An 11,217-nucleotide genomic window follows, 5' to 3' on the forward strand; every position below is an offset into this window, starting at 1 on the left:
GTAGAGGAGACCTGGCCTTTGAACATCCAGCCCAGCACGGGCAACCGGGATGCCAGGAAGAGCTGTGCTTCAGTGCCAATCACTTCTGAAGCATCTCCAACCCCTTCTTTGGCTGCCAGTATGTCTTTTTCAGTGTTATTATAGCTGGCCTGGGATCCTCTGTATCCCCAACTCCAAAAGCTGATGGGTCAACCTTGAGTCTCCCCTGGAGCTCCCTTCCAGAGGCTCCAGGCAGGGCCATTCTCCCTGGCTGCAGTGTAGAGCGCATTTTTCACTTCTGGCCCTGTCCAGACTGGTCCAAGGGCTACTGCATGAACTATCTCTCATTTAATTTGTTCAAAGATTGAGATCGTCTCTCAATTGTTTGAACTCCTGTGACAGCTTTTCCACAGCTCACCAGTCTTGTTTAGACTTTCGCATTGGCTACATGGGGCTATTAAAGGGTGATCGGGTCCTCCTGATCACTCCTTGTCTCTCCAGTCTGCGCACCAGCTCACGGATGGGAATCAGGGAGTCTCGGTTGGTGTGATATTGACGCCGTTGCACTGTTGTGGTCACGACTAGCACTTGTTTTTCTTCAACCTTCAGCAACCCCACAACAGAAGGATCCTTTGAGAGACCAGGCAAGGTGGACAGATTCATTTCCTCTGTCTCCAAGGCAGCTATACCAAAAGACCATTGGTACCCTTTTGGGTCTTTGAAGTACCGTCTCCTGAGATAGTCTATGCCAAAGATGCGTGATGCATCTGGACTAGTCACAATAGGGTGCTTTTGCCACTCCTTCCCAGTCAGGCTGATTTCAGCCTCCAGTACAGTCAGCTCTTGGAATCCTCCTGTTACTCCAGAAATATAAATGGGTTCTATCCCTTGACAGCTTGATGGCATCTGAATACACTGTTCACTGGTATCCACTAGAGCCTTATACTTCTGTAGGACTGATGTGCCAGGCCATCTGATCCACGCAGTCCAGTAAACCCACTTGTCCCTCTCCTCCACCTGGCTGGAGGCAAAGCCCCTCTAATAGTGATCATAAGGTTGTTCAGTCATGTCATGTAGAAAAGATTAGTCTTCCTTATGACAGGAGCTGGAGTAAAATCAGCTCTCCCACTCCATCTGGGAAACTGCTCACCAGAGACTGGAGCAATCAATTTCATGGGAGGATTGTTCTTGACTGTTGTTCTCCTACCCACTTTCTCATGTCTTCTCTGTGATCCCACATGTGAAATCATAGGGTGATCCAAGTCATGTACCTTCTATATCCTCTCTCTTGGGCATTAGGGCTCCTTCTAGGTGAGACATCAGTTGATACACATGGGGAGCTGGAGAGATTGGATAAGTCATCTCTCAATTGTTCGAACTCCTTGGACAATTTTTCCACAAGTGAAATGATGGAAGGGGTGAGATTGTCTTCGAAGTAAGGTATGACATGTTGAAATTCTGAGATCAAGCGCAACAATTCTGAGGGCCAGTAAATCAGCATTGTAACGAGTGACTATTAGACTGAAACAATGAATCCTTATCACGAATATAATTAGACATGCTCTGGTCAGATCTGTCGTTATCTCAAACCTTCGAGTCCCACATTGGGCACCACAAAGAACTGTCCTGGTTTAAGCCCAGCCGGTAAACTCAACCACACAGGTGCTTCCTCACTCCACCCCTTCTTCCTCCCCCTGCTCCCAGAGGGATTGGGAGGAGAATCAAAAGAAAGTAACTCACACAGGTTGAGATAAGAACAGTCCAGTAACTAAGGTATAATATAAAACCACTACTGCTACCACCAATAATAATGATAAGGGAAATAACAAGGAGAGAGAATACAATGGCTCAGCACTTGCTGACCAATACCCAGCCTGACCCAAGTAGTGATCTAGCCCTTCCAGGTAACTCCCCCCAGTTTATATACTGGACATGACATGCTGTGGTATGGAATACCCCTTTGGTTAGTTTGGGTTAGGTGTCCTGCCTCTGCTTCCTCCTGACTTCCCCTCCTCCCTTGCAGAGCATGAGACTGAGAAAGTCCTTGATTGGAGTAAACTTTACTTAGCAACAATTAAAAAATTGGTGTGTTATCAGTGTTGATAGACTAAAGCTGAAAACACAACGCTGCAACAGCTACTAAGGAGAAAAACGACTGCTATAGCTGAATGCAGGACATCATGTAATCTAAAAGTATATTAACAGTAGTAATACTGATAATAGATATAATTTTTCATCATTGTAAATGCACCACTGAGAAAACTCCTCCCTCCACTGGAGAAGAATGGCATATAATAAAATTATTGCATCATGTCCAGTATTGGAATTGACATGATGGGGAATATAAGACATATATTATATGGCACTCCAGGGCAGCCTTGGATGCAGCGATCACGAGATGGTAGAATTCGAGTTCCTAAGGACAGAGAGAAGAGCATGCAGCAAGCTCACTGCCCTGGACTTCAAAAGAGCAGACTTTGGCCTCTTCAGGAGCCTGCTTAGTAAGGTTCCATGGGATATAGCCCTGGAGGGCAGGGGGGGCCAAGACTGTTGGTTGATATTCAAGGATCACCTCCTACAAGCTCAGGAGTGCTGCATCCCAACTAGAAGGAAGTGCGGCAGGAGCACCAGGAGACCTCCTTGGATGGATAAGGAGCTGCTGAGGAAAATTCAAATGAAAAAAGAGGCTTATAAAAAGTGGAAGCAAGGACAGGCGGCCTGGGTAGTGTACAGGGATGTTGTCCGGGAAGCTAGGGACCAGGTTAGGAAGGCTAAGGCCCAGTTAGAATTAAACTTTGCTAGGGATGTGAAAGATAACAGGAAGGGATTCTACAGGTACATCGCGAATAAAAGACAGACTAGGGACAACATAGGTCCCTCCGGAAGCTATCAGGAGAACTGGCTACCCTGGATTTGGAGAAGGCTGAGGTTCTGAATGACATCTTTGCTCTGGCAAATGCTCTGATTACACTACCCAAGTATTGGAGTGCAGACGCAGGGACTGTGAGAATGAAGACCTTAGGCGCACTGTAGGAGAGGATCTGATTTGAGACCATCTTAAGAACCTGAACTTGCACAAGTCCGTGTGACCTGATGAAATCCATCTGTGGGTCCTGAAGGAGCTGGTGAATGAACTTGCTAATCCACAGTCCATCATATTTGGAAAATCATGGCAGTCAGATGAAGTTCCAGATGACTGGACAAAGTCCTCATTTTCAAGAAGGGGAAAATGGATGACCTAGGGAACTACAGACCAGTCAGTCTCATCTCTGTGTCTGGAAAAATCTTGGAGCAGATTTTCCTGGAAGGCATGCTAAGGCACATGAAAAACAATGAGGTGTTTGGTGACAGCCAGCATGGCTTCACTAAGGGGAAATCCTGCCTGACCAATTTGGTGGTCTTCTATGATGGGGCTACAGAACTGACGGACAGGGGTAGAGCAGTTGACGTCTTCTACCTGGACTTGAGCAAAGCGTTCGACACTGTCCCACATGACATCCTTATCTCTAAATTGGAGAGAAATTAATTTGATAGATGGACCACTCTGTGGGCAAAGAACTGGCTGGCTGGCTGCATGCAAAGAGTTGTGGTCAATGGCTTAATGTCCAGCTGGAGACCGGTAATGAGTGGTGTCCCTCAGGGATCGGTGTTGGGACCGGTCTTGTTCAACACCTTTGTTGGTGACAGGGACAGTGGAATTGAGTGCACCCTCAGCAAGAAACTCCCCGTTACATCCTGGGCATGACGGGCTGTGGTATGGAATACCTCTTTGGCTAGCTTAGGTCAGGTGTCCCGTCTCTGCTTCCTCCCAGCTTCCCCTCCTCCCTGCAGAGCATGAGGCTCAGAAAGTCCTTGGCCAGACCAAACATTTGAGCAGCAACTAAAAACATCAGCGTTATCAGCACCGTTCCCAGGCCAACAAAATCAAAACACAGCACTGCACTAGCTACTAAGAAGGAGAAAAATGACTGCTACTGCTGAACCCAGGACACCTTATCATTATTATAATTCATGGTAGCAGTAGTGGTTTTGAATTCTGTATTAGTTACTCTCAGAGAGTGGAGATTAACAGCAGAAAATTGTGTCTTGAGTAAAGTCACACCACCATTGAGAGCTGCCATATCAGACATGCTAGAACTTCAATACGAACTGGAGTAAAAGGCAGCCAAGTGGGATGCCACAACTTATACTGCTAATGCAGTTTTCTCAATTCCTTTGGCAGAGGAGTACAGGCCATAGTTCAGTTTTATCATAGAATCATAGAATAGTTAGGGTTGGAAAGGACCTCATGATTATCTAGTTCCAACCCCCCTGCCATGGGCAGGGACACCTCACACTAAACCATCCCACACAAGTCTTTATCCAACATGGCCTTGAACACCGCCAGGGATGGAGCACTCACAACCTCCCTGGGCAACCGATTCCAGTGTCTCACCACCCTAACAGGAAAGAATTTCCTCCTTATATCCAATCTGAACTTCCCCTGTTTAAGTTTTAACCCGTTACCCCTTGTCCTGTCACTACTTGGAGGAGCGTCCAGCACACTTGGAGGTGTGCTGCCTACCAGGGGCACGGATCAGGGATGTTACAGAGAGGCTACCTGCTCTGGTAAGTTCCACGGACTATTACCCGCTCCTGGTGATCCATGTGGGTGCTAGGGATATAGAAAGTAGTAGACTGGGGACCATAAAGAAGGACTACAGAGCCCTGGGAGAGGTGGTTAGGGGCTCCGGTGCTCAGATAGTCTTTTCGTCAATTCTCCAGGACACAGGGGAGGATCAAGAAAAAGGTAGGAGGATTGGCCAGGTCAATAGATGGTTAAAAGGGTGGTGTCATAGTCAGGGGTTTGGGTGTCTTGAACATAAGACTGAAGTTAGTAGGCCAGGTCTACTGGGGGCTGGTGGAGCTGCTCTGGTAAAGAAGGGGAAGAACAGTTTTGGTAGGAGGCTTGCCAGACTGGTCAAGGAGGCTTTAAACTAGATGTGTTGGGGGAGGGGGGCATCACTCCATCCCAACACACCTAGTCAGTTGCCAACACCTATAATAAATACTCGGAACAATGTAGATATATTCCAGCTGCTCCAGCCAACGAGCCGGCTTCAATTGGAGCTCATCTCAGATGCCTCTATACAAACGCCCGTAGCATGGGGAACAAACAAGAGGAATTAGAGATGTGTGCACATCTACGGGGGTATGATATAATAGGCATCACAGAAACATGGTGGGATGGCTCCTATGACTGGAGTGTTGGAATGGAAGGTTACAGGCTCTTTAGAAAGGACAGGCCTGGCAGGCGGGGAGGGGGAGTTGCCATTTATGTTAGGGATAGGCTGGAGAGTATGGAACTCTGTCTGGGGGCAGGTGAGCAGTCAACAGAGAGTTTGTGGGTCAGGGTTAAAGGGAAAACAGCCATGGGAGACATTACAGTGGGAATCCGTTACAGGCCACCTGATCAAGTAGAACCTGTGGATGAAGCACTCTACAGACAGATAGGAAAAGCCTCAAGCTCACAGGCCCTTGTTCTCATGGGGGATTTCAACCACCTTGACATCTGTTGGAACGATGGCACTGCATGGCACAAGCAATCCAGGAGGTTCCTCGATAGTGTGGAAGACAACTTCCTTCTGCAAGTAATAGAGGAGCCGACAAGGAGAGGTGCCATGCTTGACCTTGTGCTCACCAACAGGAAAGGGCTTGTTGAGAATGTGGTACTACAGGGAAGCCTTGGATAAAGCGATCATGAAATGGTCGAATTTGAGATCCCCAGGAGAGTGAGAAGAGCGTGTAGCAAGCTCACTGCCCTGGACTTCAAAAGAGCAGACTTTGGCCTCTTCAGGAGCCTGCTTAGTAAGGTTCCATGGGATATAGCCCTGGAGGGCAGGGAGGCTCAAGACTGTTGGTTGATATTCAAGGATCACCTGCTGCAAGCTCAGGAGTGCTGCATCCCAACTAGAAGGAAGTGCGGCAGAAGGGCCAGGAGACCTCCTTGGATGGATAAGGAGCTGCTGAGGAAAATTCAAAGGAAAAAAGAGGCTTATATAACATGGAAGCAAGGACAGGTGGCCTGGGTAGAGTACAGGCATGTTGTCCGGGAAGCTAGGGACCAGGTTAGGAAGGCTAAGGCCCAGTTAGAATTAAACATAGCCAGGGAAGTTAAGGATAATAGGAAGGGATTCTACAGGTACGTAGCAAACAAAAAACAGACTAGGGACAAAATAGGCCCCCTGAGGAAGGTTTCGGGAGAACTGGCTACACAGGATTTGGAGAAGGCTGAGGTTCTGAATCACTTCTTCGCCTCGGTCTTCACTGCTAAAGGCTCTGACTGCACCACCCAGTTCTTAGAAAGTAGATGCAGGGGCTGTGAGAATGAAGACCTTGGGCCCACTGTAGGAGAGGATCTGGTTCGTGACCATCTTCAAAATCTGAACGCACACAAATCCGTGGGACCTGATGGAATCTATCCGCGGGTCCTGAAGGATCTGGCAAATGAAGTTGCTAAGCCACTGGCCATCGTATTTGAAAAATCATGGCAGTCAGGTGAAGTTCCCGACGACTGGAAAAAGGGAAATATAACCCCCATTTTCAAGAAGGGGAAAATGGAAGACCCGGGGAATTACAGACCAGTCAGTCTCACCTCTGTGCCTGGTAAAATCTTGGAGCACATTCTCCTGGACAACATGCTAAGGCACATGAAGAACAACAAGGTGCTTGCTGACAGCCAGCATGGCTTCACTAAGGGGAAATCCTGCCTGACCAATTTGGTGGCCTTCTATGATGGGGCTACAGAATTGATGGATAAGGGTAAAGCAGTTGACGTCATCTACCTGGACTTGTGCAAAGCGTTGGACACTGTTCCACACGACATCCTTCTCTCTAAATTGAAGAGATATCAATTTGATGGATGGACCACTCGGTGGATAAAGAACTGGCTGGACGGCCGCACACAAAGAGTTGTGGTCAATGGCTCGATGTCAGGCTGGAGACCGGTAACGAGTGGTGTCCCTCAGGGATCGGTGTTGGGACCGGTCTTGTTTAACATCTTCGTCACTGACATGGACAGTGGGATTGAGTGCACCCTCAGCAAGTTTGCCGATGACACCAAGCTGTGTGGTCCGGTTGATATGCTGGAGGGAAGGGATGCCATCCAGAGGGACCTTGACACGCTTGTGAGGTGGGCTGATGCCAACCTTATGAAGTTCAACCACGACAAGTGCAGGGTCCTACACCTGGGTCGGAGCAATCCCAGGCACGGCTACAGACTGGGCAAAGAAGAGATTCAGATCGGCCCTGAAGAGGAGGACTTGGGGGTGCTGGTCGATGAGAAAATGAACATGAGCCGGCAGTGTGCGCTCGCAGCCCAGAAAGCCAACCGTATCCTGGGCTGCATCAAAAGGAGTGTGACCAGCAGGTTGAAGGAGGTGATCCTGCCCCTCTACTCTGCTCTTGTGAGACCTCCCCTGGAATATTGTGTGCAGTTCTGGTGTCCTCAACATAAAAGGGACATGGAACTGCTGGAACAAGTCCAGAGGAGGGCCACGAGGATGATCAGGGGACTGGAGCACCTCCCGTATGAAGACAGGCTGAGGAAGTTGGGGCTGTTCAGCCTGGAGAAGAGAAGGCTGTGTGGAGACCTCATAGCAGCCTTCCAGTACCTGAAGGGGGCCTATAGGGATGCTGGGGAGGGACTCTTCGTCAGGGACTGTAGTGACAGGACAAGGGGTCGTGGGTTAAAACTTAAACAGGGGAAGTTTAGATTGGATATAAGGAGGAAATTCTTTCCTGTTAGGGTGGTGAGGCACTGGAATGGGTTGCCCAGGGAGGTTGTGAATGCTCCATCCCTGGCAGTGTTCAAGGCCAGGTTGGATGAAGCCTTGTGTTGGATGGTTTAGTGAGAGGTGTCCCTGTCCATGGCAGGGGGGTTGGAACTAGATGATCTTGAGGTCCTTCCCAACCCTAACTATTCTATGATTCTATGATTCTATGACTCAGGGGTGGAAACACAGCCCTACCATCTGCCATGGACAGATCCAGACTGCACTGGAACAGGGGCAAGCTCCAGAACACCAGCAATACAGTGATGATGTCATTCTGTGCGGCAATACAGCGGAAGATGTTTTTGACAAAGGGAGAAAAATAATCTAAATTCCTCTGATGGTGGGTTTTGCCATAAAACAGAGTAAGGTCATGTGGCCTGCACAGGAGATTCAAGTTTTGGGAATAAAATGGCAAGATGGATGTAGACAGATCCCCGCAGATGTAATCAAGAAGATAACAGCAATGTCTCCACCAACTAATAAGAAAGAAACACGAGCTTTCTTAGGTGTTGTGGGGTTCTGGAGAATGCACATCCCAAATTACGGTCTGATTGTAAGCCTTCTCTATCACATGACTCAGAAGAGGAATGATTTCAAATGGGGCCCTGAGCAACAACAAGCCTTTGAACTAATTAAATGAGATTTAGTTCTTGCAGTAGCCCTTGGACCAGTCCAGACTGGGCCAGATGTGAAAAATGTGCTCTACAGTGCTGCCAGGGAGAATGGCCCTGCCTGGAGCCTCTGGCAGAAAGCTCCAGGGGAGACTCAAGGTAGACCCCTCAGCTTTTGTAGTTGGGGATACAGAATATCCGAATCCAGCTATAATCGCACTGAAGAAGACGTACTGGAAGCCTATGAAGGGGTTTGAGCTGCTTCTGAAGTGATTGGCACTGAAGCACAGTAAAGCGTAGTTCTATATAATCTCCCCTTGTTATTTCCCTTATCATTATTATTATTTGTGGTAGCAGTAGTAGTTTTGTATTATACCTTAGTTACTTGACTGTTGTCACAATCTGTGGGATTTACATTCTTTCAGTTCTGCTCCCAATCACTTCAGGAGCGGGGAGAGGAAGAAGGGCGGGGGGGGAGTGAGAGAGCAGCTGCGTGGTTCTCAGTTACCGGCCGGGCTTAAACTACAATAGTTCTTTGTGGCACCCAATGTGGGGCACGGAAGTTTGAGATAATGACAGATCTGACCGGAGTCTGTCTAATTGTTTTTGTAATGAGAAGTGATTGTTTTGGATTAATGGTCACTCATCACAATGTTGATTTATTTGCTCTGAGTTGTTGCGCTTGGTCTCAGAGTTTCAGCATGTCGTACCTTACTTGTAGCCAGTATTTGCTGTTTTAGTGTTTAGCAGCTGGGGGGTTTGGTCTAAGGTTATGTTTTGTTGTACTTCATGGTAATGACTTGTAATACAATAGAATCATTGATCATGAAACTGGTCTGGCTTGCGTTCTCAGAGTGGCCATCACCTCTATACTTTGGGAGGCATATAATGTAGTTTTTTAGCATTTACACACCTATTTTTTTTTATCCTCAGAGGGTCAACCAATGAAGGAGACATTCCCTTACAACCCCCGCTCCTCCATCAGTCTATTTACAGCATCATTTGAGAATTCTGAAGGTTTTGGATATCCTTTGAATACCCTTAAAAACTGCCTGCTGCTTTTGCTGGGAATCAGCACGTTGCCACACATACAGCATGTGTTTTACCCACAGCCATCCCACCCTGAGAACACCCTATTTCGTCTGATCTCAAAAGTTCATCAGGGTAGGGCTCATGTCTTCTCTAGGGTTAGATGACACTATAGGAGGACCACCAAGAGATTTTCCCCAAGGCTGGACAGTCATGAGTGGCAGGGTGTGTGGGATAGTATGGGCAAGTATCTAGTCCATTGGCCCCTCTAGTGCTTTGGAATTTTACCCCCAAACAAGTGAGAAACCCAGAAAAACTAGTCACTTAAACGAGGTGTGCTGTTGTACTGGCAATACCACAGAGGGACAAATCATGGCAACATGCTGGGTCATGGCCTATGCCTACAGAGCATCTCTGGAAAAGCATATCTCTGGATCTGATAGCAAAGCAAGACACCACAGTGAGACAAGGAAACACAAAATGAAATTTAAACCTTTGTAAGTATGTAAATTCAGTTCTAAGTAGTGTTAAGTGTGAGGGCTTTGTAACAATAGCAATGGAAAATAACTGAGGTAATTATTTCACAAAAACTAGTTAGAATTCATCCAAAGAACATGAGAATCCTTGTATAAGATAAATCAGAGCAGTCAGCGTATTTTTAGGTCCTCATGACCTTAGTACAAAAATAATTGTAAGAAAAACAGGACAGAAAAACAGGATGTGTAGATAAAGAGTATCTGAAACTAGCAGATGTCCAGGATGTGCTGCAGCTAAGCTAACTGATTAGAAGGATGGATGTCCGGCTGGAGACCGGTAACGAGTGGTGTCCCTCAAGGATCGGTGTTGGGACCAGTCTTGTTTAACATCTTTGTCGCTGACATGGACAGTGGGATTGAGTGCGCCCTCAGCAAGTTTGCCGACAACACCAAGCTGTGTGGTCCGGTTGATATGCTGGAGGGAAGGGATGCCATCCAGAGGGACCTTGACACACTTGTGAGGTGGGCTGATGCCAACCTTATGAAGTTTAACCACGACAAGTGCAAGGTCCTACACCTGGGTCGGAGCAATCCCAGGCACAGCTACAGACTGGGCAAAGAAGAGATTCAGAGCGGCCCTGCAGAGAAGGACTTGGGGGTGCTGGTCGATGAGAAAATGAACATGAGCCGGCAGTGTGCGCTCGCAGCCCAGAAAGCCAACCGTATCCTGGGCTGCATCAAAAGGAGCGTGACCAGCAGGTCAAAAGAGGTGATCCTGCCCCTCTACTCTGCTCTTGTGAGACCTCACCTGTGTGCAGTTCTGGTGTGCTCAACATAAAAAGGACATGGAACTGCTGGAACAAGTCCAGAGGAGGGCCACGAGGATGATCAGGGGACTGGAGCACCTCCCGTATGAAGACAGGCTGAGGAAGTTGGGGCTGTTCAGCCTGGAGGAGAGAAGGCTGCATGGAGACCTCATAGCAGCCTTCCAGTACCTGAAGGGGGCCTATAGGGATGCTGGGGATGGACTCTTCATCAGGGACTGTAGTGACAGGACAAGGGGTAGTGGGTTAAAACTTAAACGGGGGAAGTTTAAATTGGATATAAGGAAGAAATTCTTTCCTGTTAGGGTGGTGAGACACTGGAATCAGTTGCCCAGGGAGGTTGTGAGTGCTCCATCCCTGGCAGTGTTCAAGGCCAGGTTGGATGAAGCCTTGTGTTGGATGGTTTAGTGTGAGATATCCCTGCCCATGACAGGGGGGTTGGAACTAGATGATCTTGAGGTCCTTTCCAACCCTAGCTATTCTA

At 47.9% G+C, this 11,217-nt stretch overlaps 1 protein-coding gene across 1 annotated transcript in view; it reads left to right on the forward strand.

The window, feature by feature from the left end:
• Positions 1–9,484, forward strand: part of LOC136004218 (ceramide transfer protein-like) — a 121,507-nt gene extending 112,023 nt beyond the window's left edge. Inside the window, exon 18 of the mRNA XM_065660515.1 lies at positions 9,338–9,484. The gene's annotated coding sequence lies outside the window, so the exon portion shown is untranslated. The remainder of the gene's footprint in view (positions 1–9,337) is intronic.
• Positions 9,485–11,217: the final 1,733 nt, after the last annotated feature.

This window comes from Lathamus discolor, chromosome W, assembly GCF_037157495.1.
Source record: "Lathamus discolor isolate bLatDis1 chromosome W, bLatDis1.hap1, whole genome shotgun sequence".
Taxonomy (NCBI): domain Eukaryota; kingdom Metazoa; phylum Chordata; class Aves; order Psittaciformes; family Psittacidae; genus Lathamus; species Lathamus discolor.